Source organism: Pristiophorus japonicus, chromosome 18 (assembly GCF_044704955.1).
Source record: "Pristiophorus japonicus isolate sPriJap1 chromosome 18, sPriJap1.hap1, whole genome shotgun sequence".
NCBI classification, from domain to species: Eukaryota; Metazoa; Chordata; class Chondrichthyes; family Pristiophoridae; genus Pristiophorus; species Pristiophorus japonicus.
The window spans coordinates 101696690-101709899 of NC_091994.1; the positions used below are offsets into that span (position 1 = coordinate 101696690).

General features: G+C 43.1%; 1 protein-coding gene across 7 annotated transcripts in view; it reads left to right on the top strand.

Annotated features, from left to right (window-relative positions):
• The window catches only part of LOC139229314 (butyrophilin-like protein 2), a 549799-nt gene that overhangs the window by 79259 nt on the left and 457330 nt on the right, over positions 1-13210 (top strand). For 6 of the 7 annotated variants that reach the window (XM_070861001.1, XM_070860996.1, XM_070861000.1 and 3 more), the window contains one exon: positions 12425-12480. The exons of the other annotated variant lie outside the window; for it this stretch is intronic. The gene's annotated coding sequence lies outside the window, so the exon portion shown is untranslated. The remainder of the gene's footprint in view (positions 1-12424; positions 12481-13210) is intronic. 7 annotated transcript variants of the gene reach the window in all.

A 13210-nucleotide genomic window follows, 5' to 3' on the forward strand; every position in this document is an offset into this window, starting at 1 on the left:
CGTCCTTCCTCAGAGTAGGAGACCAAAACTGAACACAATATTCCAGGTGAGGCCTCACTAAGGCCCTGTACAACTGCAGTAAGACCTCCCTGCTCCTATATTCAAACCCCCTAACGATGAAGGCCAACATACCATTTGCCTTCTTTACCGCCTGCTGTACCTGCGTGCCCACTTTCAGTGACTGATGAACCATGACACCCAGGTCTCGTTGCACCTCCCCTTTTTCTAGTCTGCCGCCATTCAGATAATATTCTGCCTTCGTGTTTTTGCTCCCAAAATGGATAACCTCACATTTATCCACATTATACTGCATCTGCCATGTATTTGCCCACTCACCTAATCTGTCCAAGTCACCCTGCAGCCTCTTAGCGTCCTCCTCACAGCTCACACCGCCACCCAGTTTAGTGTCATCCGCAAACTTGGAGATATTACACTCTATTCCTTCACCCAAATCGTTAATGTATATTGTAAAGAGCTGGGGTCCCAGCACTGAGCCCTGCGGCACCCCACTAGTAACTGCCTGCCATTCTGAAAAGGACCCGTTTATCCCGACTCTCTGCTTCCTGTCTGCCAACTAGTTCTCTATCCATGTCAGTACATTACCCCCAATACCATGCGCTTTGATTTTGTACACCAATCTCTTGTGCGGGACCTTGTCAAAAGCCTTTTGAAAGTCCAAATACACCACATCCACTGGTTCTCTCTTGTCCACTCTACTAGTGACATCCTCAAAAAATTCCAGAAGATTTGTCAAGCATGATTTCCTTTTCATAAATCCATGCTGACTCGGTCCGATCCTGTCACTGCTTTCCAAATGGGCTGCTATTTAATCCTTAATGATTGATTCCAACATTTTCCCCACTACTGATGTCAGGCTAACCGGTCTATAATTACCCGCTTTCTCTCCCTCTTTTTTTAAAAAGTGGCGTTACATTAGCTACCCTCAGTCCATAGGAACTGATCCAGAGTCGATAGATTGTTGGAAAATGATCACCAATGCATCCACTATTTCTAAGGCTACTTCCTTAAGTACTCTGGGATGCAGACTATCAGGCCCCGGGGATTTATCAGCCTTCAATCCCATCAATTTCTCTAACACAATTTCCCACCTAATAAGGATATCTTTCAGTTCCTCATTCTCACTAGACCCACTGTCCCCTAGTACATTCGGAAGGTTATTTGTATCTTCGTGAAGACAGAACCGAAGTATTGGTTCAATTGGTCTGCCATTTCTTTGCTCCCCATTATAAATTCACCTGAATCCGACTGCAAGGGACCTACGTTTGTCTTTACTAATCTTTTTCTCTTCACATATTTATAGAAGCTTTTGCAGTCAGTTTTTATGTTCCCTGCAAGCTTCCTCTCGTACTCTATTTTCCCCTTAATTAAACCCTTTGTCCTCCTCTGTTGAATTCTAAATTTCTCCCAGTCCTCAGGTTTGTTGCTTTTTCTAGCCAATTTATATGCCTCTTCCTTGGTTTTGACACTATCCTTAATTTCCCTTGTTAGCCATGGTTGAGCCACCTTCCCATTTTTATTTTTACTCCTGACAGGGATGTACAATTGCTGAAGTTCATCCATGTGATCTTTAAATGTTTGCCATTGCCTATCCACCGTTAACCTTTTAAGTATCCTCTGCCAGTCTATTCTAGCCAATTCACACCTCATACCGTCGAAGTTACCTTTCCTTAAGTTCAGGACCCTAGTTTCCGAATTAACTTTGCCACTCTCCATCTTAATAAGGAATTCTACCATATTGTGGTCACTTTTCCCCAAAAGGCCTTGCACAACAGGATTGCTAATTAGTCCCTTCTCATTACAGTGAATGATCAATTGCTCTGCGATTGGTTGAGGGAGGAATGTTGGCCAAGACAAATATGCTGCTCTTCAAGTAGCGCAGGAGGTCAGTTTAAAATCTCATTCAAAAGAAAGCGAGTGATAAATGAGTCTGGGCCTATTTTCGGGCCAGCTTGAATTGGGCTTCAGACAACAACTACATATGCGGGACAAGGCTTCGGCAAAGCTTCCACAACCAGTTCGTCCCGTGAGAAAAATTAATTTTGGGCTTCCAGCAACAGCCCTCAGGTAAGTTCTGGGAGAAGGGTTGGATCAGGCAAGTGGGTGCTAATTGCAAGGACTGTGGAGTCGGGGGCACACTGTAGTTCCTTATGGCTCTACAGAAAGATGCAGTTTAAAAAAGATTTAATTAGCACTTATCTTTTGTTTGCGGCCGCTGAAGAATTCGGAGCTTTCATCTGTCACTAATTTCTGAAAGGAGTCCTGTAATAGGCGTTAGACCCCTGCTTTACATATTCAATAAGCCTAATGCCTGTTTTAGGTGTCCACCATGGACACCTAAAAAATGGGTCTCACGAATTTGGCCTGCGCAGATTGGGTGCAGGCCGTCCCACTACTAAATTGGTATGCTCTGTGGCTATTTTATGCCCTAATAAGGGGTGTAACAATTACCAATTTTTACCACAGCATCTCCAACAATGATGCACTCCCTCAGGACTGCACTAAACTGTCAGCCTATATTATAAGCTTAAACTCTCTAATGGGACTTGAATTCATATACTTCTAACTTATAGGAAAGAGTGTTACCCACTGAGCCAAACTAACACACAAAGCTCATTCAAGACAAGTATACCACAGTGTAAATCAGTATATTGTGTATCATTACCAGATTGTGCTGCATATTTTAAGACCCAGAGGGGATTTGGTGTTTTGTGCTTTGGGTTTGCTAATGAAAATGTTGGCTCCTGACTTCTGAAGTGTGAGATCCACCTGGTATATATTTGTGATGGAATACACACTGTCGTACCTGATTAACTCAACACAATAATATATCTTGTATAAAGTACAAGAGCTCTTCTATGGTTTCAATCACTGTTTTGGTGGAATACCATCATTCTGATGACATACATGAGGGATGGAACTGTAATATAGTATGTGTCGAAGTCACCCCTGCTCGGGTTTCCAATCATTTAATCTATTGAAATGGAAAAACCCAATGTATAGTATGAAGGTTTAAGAGCAGCTTGTAACAAAGATAATATTATAGCTGCGAGCTTTATAATGAGAGAGGGTGTGCAAAATAGAGAGAGAGCACATTTTCCTATTGGTTACATTTGAATAAAAGGCATAAAGTGTGCAGAGATCCACTACAATGGATTTCCGCCAATTTAGCCCCCTGTAATTTCTGGTCAGGCTTTCCAGTGAGATCAGAAGCAGCCAGCAATTTGCAGTTAATTGTATTAAAATTAGCCCTAATTACATCACTTAGACATTGATGCAATTTCTCGAGTGCCAGTAAAGCACTGTCATTTACCCGCCCGTATTAAATAGGTATCCAGGATGCACTGTTTCGAGAATTGTATTTAAAGAGTTCTATTGTAGCAGCTTTGAGAGACTATTTCTGAACCCTTTTTTATTTTTTACTTATTTATTTCCTAATTCCACATAGTCTTTGCGCCAAATGTTTTCTGCCATAGTTTTATTTATATTGGGACAATGGGATTCCCACTGGAAATCTCTCTTTATGTTTTCTTTTTTTTATTCGTTCATGGGATGTGGACTTCACTGGCAAGGCCAGCATTTGTTGCCCATCCCTAACAGCCCTTGACAAGGCAGTGGTGAGCTGCTTTCTTGAACTGCTGCAGACCGTCTTGAAGGAGGAAGAGAAGAAGCAACGGAAGGATGTCGGTCAGGGCTACACCAGAGGCAAAGTGCTGCTGTCATCCAACTCATTTTTATAGGCACAGACAGAACTAGTTGCAGCCAAATACAAAGCTATATCACCTCCTGCAAGCACGCCTGTACGTAATATGCATCATCAGGGTGTTAGCACTATCTATGACAGTAATGGTTAATTGTCAGAGCAGTCCTCTGAGGAGGGTGCCCTGGAAAGGTAAGCAGGGCCACTTTATTCAGCACCACCTCTACTTCTCCAGGCATTAAACAGGAGATTGGAGTGTTGTGCCACTCCACTACTTGGCACAGACTCGCTTCCCTGCCTCCACATTTATTTTGCCAACCATTGGGTTCTGACAAGTATCCAAACATCCTTTGCAAAGGCTGTTTGCTCTCAACATTTGTATCCCCACATCCCTTCAAATGTACCCATCACTCAAGAGCTGCTTACCTGTGATTTACTTGTGACGGAAACTTTACAAGGACACTCTCAAAGCCTCCCTGATAAAGTGCGACATCCCCACTGACACCTGGGAGTCCCTGGCCAAAGACTGCCCTAAGTGGAGAAAGTGCATCCGGGAGGGCGCTGAGCACCTCGAATCTCAACGCTGAGAGCTTGCAGAAATCAAGCGAAGGCAGCGAAAAAAACATGCAGCAAACCTGTCCCACCCACTCCTTCCCTCAATGACTATCTGTCCCACCTGTGACAGAGTCTGTGGCTCTCGTATTGGACTGTTCAGCCACCAAAGAACTCACTTCAGGAGTGGAGGCAAGTCTTCCTCGATTCCGAGGGACTGCCTATAATGATGATGATGACCTGTGATTTCTGTCCCTTTCTGTCAAGGACTATGAGCCTACACTATAAAGTGAGTGAAATTGACTCTGCAAAGTTGCACGCAGTCAACGCACTGGTGCCAATAATGTGACTACTGGCCAATGTCCAAACGGGAATTCTGTCCCAGTATTATAGCTGACAGCCATGTTAGGAAGAAATAGATGGCAGTGTTAATATTTTATTCCTTCCAATAACTGTCGGCATATAATAGAATGGCATGTAACAAGAAGAGTGTTATAACAGAGCTTTATAATTAGGGTGGGGTGTAACAGAGTATTATAACTGAGAATCTTATAATGGGGGTGGTTAAGGTGGAGAATTGAGGATAGGAGTGTTTAGTTCCAGAAGCACGTCATTGAGTTGCCATGATGTCACTGACATCAGTGCGTCAGTCAACATATCACAGAATGCCAGCTCAGGGCGATCAAATCTCAGAGCAACAAATACTCATTCTCATTTTGTTTTCAAATATTTTTCGATTCAAGACTTTCCGATAAGTAATATTTAGAAATATATTATCTATTTTCTTGTCCGACCCAGATGCCATCATACTTTACCAAGTATCTTGCTGGAAAAACCAGCATTCTAAATAGACTGAAGGAAATTGAATAAAATAATACTTTTCTTTATTGACCTGTACAATTTCATATTTGTTATATTAGAATTTGTTATTAGACATCTGTTCCCGATTTTTATTCCCTTTCCAATTCTTTTCCTGACAATTTGCTTCCCATCCCTGCTTATGGCATGGTCGGGTACGTTTCCATGAGTGCCAGTCACCTAGCGGTACCTCACCCAAGTGGTCATTGTTATGTATGAGCCGAATAACTCGTAGGCATCATACCTAAGCTTGATGCTGCCCTCAATCCATGTCCACAGGTGTTACTGTGGAACCCCTGACAGCTTTTTTTGATCTCTTTGGTCCAGTGGCACTGAGTCAGTGGTAATACCCCTGCTGGGACCCTTGCTGAGATAAGCTAATCCAGCACAGTCTGCGAATCAAACCTGGGATCTTCTGGTTCTGGAGTAGTTTGGCTGCATTTTATTAGAAAAATATTGCATTCTGATCAGTAAGGTACCATCAATGTGTTAAGCTCAGAGCAGAGTTCAAAGGCTGCCCTGTGAAAACAGAGACTATATGCATCTCAGGTTCCAACAGAAGATTGCAACTGGAAATTTCCTGTTTCGTTTGCGGACCCAAGCCCCTGGTTGGGGATAGGGGACTGCTAAGGCGAGTGGCTTGGTTGGAAATTAATACACACCACTTTAACTGTGAAGGTGTGGAATGCTACACAGCTCCCTCAAAAGACAGGCCATGAATTTTTGTTTGCACGTCATTGAGTTGCCGTGATGTCACTGACATCATTGCGTCAGTCAACACATCACTGAATGCCAGCTCAGGGTGATCAAAGCTCACAGCAAGAAACATTCATTCACCACAATTTTGTTTTGCAGTCTCAAAATTGTGGTCTTTGTATTGAAACTTTTGACACTACTTAATTAACACTGTTGGTAATATCTTCAGTAGTGCAAATGACAAATCTGTTGTCATTTCTAAAAGACTTGCCATGCAAAAGACACCTTAAGTTATCTTTGTGTTCTGTCTTTCTGCCCCTTTCTCGCCTTTCCCCACTAACCCTTCCTCCCCCTTCCTGATTCCCAGTCAGAGAAAGTACAACAATACGACTGATTCTATTTCACAACACATAAATTCCCCGCTGGGGTATGTGAAACCATGGGGAACTGCAGCTGCTTTGCTTTTTTCACTGTCCAAATATAGATGCAAGAAAAATAAAGAGAGAGCATGGAGGTGGATAGAACTCCATTAAGAAAACTCATACAAAGCCCGATGGTTGGGTTAAGTGCTAAGGTTTCAGCCAAGGGATTCAGATCTGAATTAAGCCCCTTGCATTCATCTCAGATAATCAGAATGATGATGTATGTCCCATTAAAAGCACAGGGCTGCTGACATAGAGAACAATAACCTTCACAGCAAGGCCAAGAAGCTCTCCCATCCAGGTGCGCTCAAAGGCCCTAAACAGTACAAATCATAACCCTCTCTGCTATTGTCGGCTGCTGGTGTTCTATTCAGGGACCTGCTCAGAGACCGGGCCAAGACTTATTTCTGCCCGTCAGGAATGTTGAAAAGATGCGACATTTGAGGAGGCATGGGAGTGGTTTGTTGAAAAAAAATATCAGCTCCTTACCTACCACAGTGAGAGAGTGGGCAGTGACAATGGAAGAATGCAGGACTTTGGCCATTAACAGAGAAAAGATGACCCTCGGGAGGCTGGCAGAATGGTCTTCTGGGAGGGAATGAGCAGCTGTCAATCATCAAGTGATTAAAAAAGTAGAGAGAGAGATGCCTGTGTCTGGCCACTGAAATCAGCAGCCTTGCAGATCCTGATGGGAACATAGCTATTCAATCCACACGGCATCAGAAGGAATAGATTTGACGGCTTGGCTGCACTGAGGCAACAGTCCCAGACAGTAACATGGGACAGCCTGTGTGGTCTTTCTCAGAGTAAAGTGAAACAAGGCCTATAATTACAAGAAGACCAGTCAAAAAAAGGACTCTTTTGGGAAATGGGACTGAAGAGTTACAAATGACTGACTCTTGTTCTTCTATTAATTCAGAGTTTGTACAAAACAAATTAGATGTATTAATTAGCAACTATTTTAGTTAAAGCACAATATTGATGTGACACAAAAGGTACTTTGAGGAAAATTCATGCCAAAGACTTCAGTTTAATATCATTAGAATACTAGTTAAGAAGTAATATTATCTTACTGATGCTGAAGAGACAATGGGGTAGATCTTGACTTTTGTGCGATTGTGTAAAATGGGTGATAGCGAGTCGGCAGCCCATTTTCCATCGCTCATGATTTTTATTTCCGTTGACTTCGGTAGAAATAAAAATCATGAGAGATGCAAAATTGGCTGCTGATTCACTATTACCTGTTATATATTACCGCATAAAGTCACGATCTACTCCAATCATTTCATGAGCATTCACTTCTCCTTGTACAGGGGACAGAGAAAGTGTCTCTGTACATTTAGAATTTGATTTCTGAATCGGAGTTGCTGCTTCAGTGTAGCTCAGTTACACTGCATGGTCACAAGATAGATTTGGGTGAGGAAGGACGCTCGGCCCTTCCTAGACTACCCATCCAGAAAAAGCTTATAGTTTCCTTTATCACAGGATCCAACTGTTTATTAAATGATTTCACGATTTTTGTCTCCACTCCCCTACGTCAGAAGTTCATTCCAAATGCTACTCACTGTTTATGTGAAGAATCTCCTGACAACAGTTTTAAATTTACCTTTTGCCAGCTTGGCCTGAGTCCCTTTGTCTCACTGTTATAGTTTACTGAAGTAGCATTCTAGATTGCTTGTTTCTCTAGTTTACTATTTTATATATCTACTTTTCAAGCTAAAATGTCTACACTCCTTGCTCGTAATGAGCGACTGCTTCCAGCCCCCCATATTGGAGGCTGTTTAGCACCCGAAAAACGGGCACTGCATGGTCAAATTTCTAGGCCATGAATTTACCCCAAAGGTACTGCATTAAGAGATTTCAACCCTTGCAGAGTTACATTATGATTGGCTGCCCCTTCAGGAAATTTGAGTGAATTGGGATAGGTAATAGGGCCACAATGCATAGGTACTGCGCAGGGAAAGTGCTTGTTGGGCTGAATGGGTGATTGCTGATTCAATGCTTTCTTGTGTTCATTTCCTTGAGTTTCAAAGACACAAGGCCCTTTGGGGGAAAAATTCTCCAACGCTCCGTTTGGGGGCGGTAACCCAGTCGGGGAGTGATTTCCTGCCCGGAAGTCCCGCCCCGACTGCGAAATTGGGATTACCGCCCCTCAAAGGAATTTGAGCGCAATGTTGCGCGCCCCATTTCCTATCGGGGCGATATGCGGGGCGCTACTCGGATCAGCAACGCTAGGCGGCCTCTTCGTGTAGCGCAGACGTGTTTCAACGCCCCTCCTCTTCCGTTAAAGGTGAGGGCCGCTGTGCACTCTGCAGGGCCTCTGATGGCCCCCACTGGGCCACCAGGGTGGCGTGGTGCAGTTGCCGCAGCCCGGCACCAAGATGGAGTGCCGAGCGACACGACGGAGGCCCGGACCATGCCACGGACCATCAAGGTGGGCCGACTGGTGAGTCGGCCTAAACAAAGAAATGGTGGCGCGTTGCGCAGCGCACCTCCCCTTTAAATTCCGTCCCGCAAGCAGAGGTCAGCCCAGTTTGTGAACAGCGAGACTGGTGCTGACACCACTTACGACAGCATCGCGGGCGCGGAAAAGGGTCGCCATGGGGTGCAAAGGGTTTGCCGCACACGCTAATTATGTCGTCGCTGATTGTGCGGCGGCCCGGGGCGCTCCTGTGCTCCTGCCTCCGTTAACTCCTGCACAATTTTTCTGGAGCCGGTAACGTCCCACCTCCCTCCCCCCGCCCCCAGGCAAAAACAGGTTTGTGTCCCGCGGAGGTGCACAACGGGAATTTCGCCCCCTTTCTATCACAAATTGAACTATTCTTTCCATCCAGTTTGGGTCCATTTAAAAAAAAACTTGAAACATTGTGATTGAAATATTCAATACACTGCACATGCAAAGCATTGTGTGGTCCTCACAGAAGATGAACAAATCCCCAGCATTAAGAGATAATGTTATTTAAATACATAAGACTATTAAAGCCCGGGGAAATGGGATACTGTAACTTTGAAATGCAGAGTGGCTGTGCTGAGAAATGCTCATTTTTCTTCGTAGTACTGACAGCTTAACAGTTTTTCCAACTGCAAAGGTCATCCTGTCTCTCCTACACCACGATCAAATAATGTTGTCACTAGGAACAGGAATTTCTGACCTGTCGATAGGCAAAGAGAAATGAGAATTTCTGCAATGTCCAGGTAGAAAAATCACCTGCCATGTCCAGCAGATAAGACGGAGGGAGTAATATTTTTACTTGGTGACAACATTATTTTAATGTTTAGGATTCGTTTGCTTGTCTGAGTGTTTATATTCTCCCTAGTGCAGTAAGAAATGAAGGATATGGCGATAATGTTACCCAGCAGTGAATGCTTGAGGTATAAATACATATCTTAGCATCCCAAAAATGTCAGTTATGTAAGGCCAACTTCACTCTTGTAAAATCTATTTCTTAATTTTTAAAAAAGTTAGTAGATATTGAATAGTCTTTAAAATACTGCCACGTACAATACAGACTGTGATACAATTCACTTTCTCTTTGGCTCCTTCACACAGAGGAAGCCTCTCTTTAACACTCTAATATCGAATGACACTCTACTGTCGAGTGTCCACTTAGCTCAGGTGGTAGCACCTTTGACTTTGAGTCACAAAGTATGGGCTGAAGCCCCACTCCAGGATATAATCTAGACTGGCACTCCGGGACAGTAGTGAGGAAGCGCCGTATTATTGCCGATGCTGTGTTTCTATGGTTTTATGTTAAACCAATGCATTGTCTGGCTGGATGTTAAAGATTCTGTAGCACTATTTGAAGAAAAGTAAGGAGTTTCCCCAAGCTCCTGGCCAACATGCTTCCCTCAGCAACCACTTTCAAAAGCAGATTAGCTGGTCATTTATGATCGTGTGTACAAAATGGCTGTATGATTGTCTACATATCAGTAATTACTTCGCTTCAAAGTCATTCTTGGTATGCAAAGCCCTTTGAGACATGGCAAGGTGCATTATAAATACAAGTCTTCATTTTCCTTTGTGTACCAAAAACCTCATAATAATTGTTTATGGCTCCCTCATTAATAACCCAAACCTAATTTTTAACATTCTCCAATATGTCATAGTCCCTTGTATACCTTGGTCATGGGCCTCATTGATCGAGAGACCATCCAAGCCATTTCCTTATAATTTGGCTCTCAAAGTAACCCTAAATGCATAGAAGCATTGCAGCATAACTCAGGTGCAACCCTTAACCTACATTGCTGAATTTAGGTTCGATTGATGTGTTCCTGACCAGTCATTCCATTGCTGGCCCTGGCCAATACTAATACAGGCTCTGTCCCAGATGTTACATTTTGGGGGCTTTTCGACTGTTACTCTAATTTTTTGGCTCTTGTATCTTAGATTACTCTCATTGATGAGTTCCCTGTCCCTTTAAGAATATCTTCTTTAGCCTTGCTAGCTAGACAGGCATTTGGTAATATGCCCTGGATAGTATACAGGACAATCTTTCTAGGCGTTCACAGGATCTCTCCCATCTTCAACAAGCAGTTGCGCATCACAACAACAGATGTCACACTAGGTTTCAACTATTAAATTGACCTATTTAACAAAAGATGAACAAGTGAATAAATAGCATTACTCATTTTATATAATTACAATCAGAAGCTGGCTCCGGGCATTTACACTAATAACCCCATCTCCCTTATCCTGGCTGCAGAATCACCAACCTATGAAAAATTCAAAATGAATCGCCCACCAGGATAAGGCAGCTGGAGATAGCAGTGTAAATTATGGAAGATAGCATATAGATATCAGTGTGTCAAAATTCGACTTGAACAAGTGCCAGCATAAAAGTAGTTACAAGAAAGATTGCAATGGTGAGAGGGGAGAGAACAAATTTTTCTCGTGTCCTATCCAGGAATGCATAAGAAATGCGAGAGGAACATCCCAGATATGGGAGCAGTATCTTAGGCCAGGAAATTCCTTGGAGCTGCTTGCCACTGTAATTTCGCCGTAAGTGTATCAGAAAACCCGTTTACACATGTAAAATGGGTTTTGACCACACTTTTGTCGAAGTTACGACAACAGAGCACGAATGGCTCTGATGAAATCCCTGGCCCGAGTCTTGGGTAAACTTGGATTTTGTAGAGAGTTAAGAGGTTTGGAGGGAGACAGAACTGTTTGGCACGAAAAAAGAATTTGATGTCCATTCAAAAAGTGCTTCTGATGAGATTTTAAGAGTGTTAAAACAAGGGTTAAAGTTTGAGATTTAGAGAAAAGTATTGTGAGAACTCACTGGATTATGATCTATTGCTGGACTTTACCTAGATTTTACTACAAAGAGACTCAATCAATCCACGTACAGTTGTGATTACTTGAACATAACAGATTAGTTTCTGATATATTGGTATATTTAATTTCTCAGATTTCCACGTGATGTTTTAGTTTTCATATAATTTAAAAAAAAATAACTGATCCATAATTATTAAACTGGAACTATAATTAAATAGAGTTATGGCACGATTGGAAAACTAGTCTCTAAGCAACATAAGGTACAGTAATGCAGTAGTTGTGATACCAAACCAGAGGTATTGAACTCAAGTCACACGATAGCAAGTTGTGAAATTGGCATTAATAAACCTAGTAATATTGTGGAATCGCACCAGAAATATTGACCATGACAGCTGCACAGATTGTTGTAGAACCCAAAGTCATTCCTTCCAACCTTACCCAGTCAGACCTGCATGTGACTGCAGTCCCACAATATGTGGTTAACGCTTAATGCCCTCTGAAGTGACCTAGCAAATAGAAGGCCCACCAGCACCTTGTCAGTGTTGCCCCCAGTCCTCATCCTAGGAACAACTAACAAGGAAACTGGCTTTGAAAATTATGCAATCTGTACAAACACTTATCATATTTGCATTGAATTCCTTTCACTGGTCAAGCAAAAAGCTTGGCCGATTTTTAAAGTAACAAGTTAATCCCATGCAAAAATTACAGCCAGAAGAAATTCACAGCAACATATTCGGCGCCTGCACACTAATATCACTCTTGTTGCCAAGAAAGAAATCTGAGATTAATTTAAAATATTTTATACTTTATTTTTGTAAAGTCCTTACTCTACACTATGAAACCACACAAGGCACATTCTGGGGACAAGATCACTCTGTGACCATAACTCTTTATTCACAGGACTCCAAAGACAATGACCCTGCGTGGGACCTCCCTTTTTATATCTGTGTGATCAGGTAAGGAGTGTCTCCCACAAGTTCACCTCTTGTGGTCAAGGTGTGCATCTAGGTTGAGTGTATACAGTAATATAGTGGTGTTGCATTGTGGTTACATACATGACATCAACCCCCCCCACCCCAAAGTCTTATTGGGATCATAGGTTTAGTCTTTCAGGTGGTCTACTCTCCCTCGTGGAGCGCCGCAGTTGGGGCTCTGGTTGTTGGACACTGACGTGAGTGTCTGTCACCTGTGGTGATTCCGGCCTGTCTGGGCTGACCACAGGGACTGTGCATTCTTCTGATTGCTCTTGTTGTTCGTTCACTGGCGGTGTTGTGAGCTCCATCTCATGGTCTTCTTCAGGTTCCTCCGTGTCGATGCTGAACCTTTTTTTTACTTGGTCCAGATGCTAACGGCATATCTGACCATTGTTGAGTTTTACCATGATGACCCTATTCCCCTCTTTGTCAATTACAGTGCCCTCAAGCCATTTGGGCCCCATGGCGTGATTGAGGATGAATACAGGATCATTTATTTCTATACATCTCCCCCTCGAATTACGGTCATGGTACTTGTTTTGTGACTTGCGCCTGCCCTCAACTATGTCGGTCAGGACTGGGTGAATGAGGGACAATCGAGTTTTGAGTGTTCGTTTCATTAGTAGCTCTGCGGGCGGGACCCCTGTGAGCAAGTGCGGTCGGGATCTATAGGCCAGCAGGAGATGCGATAGGCGGCATTGTAGGGAGGATC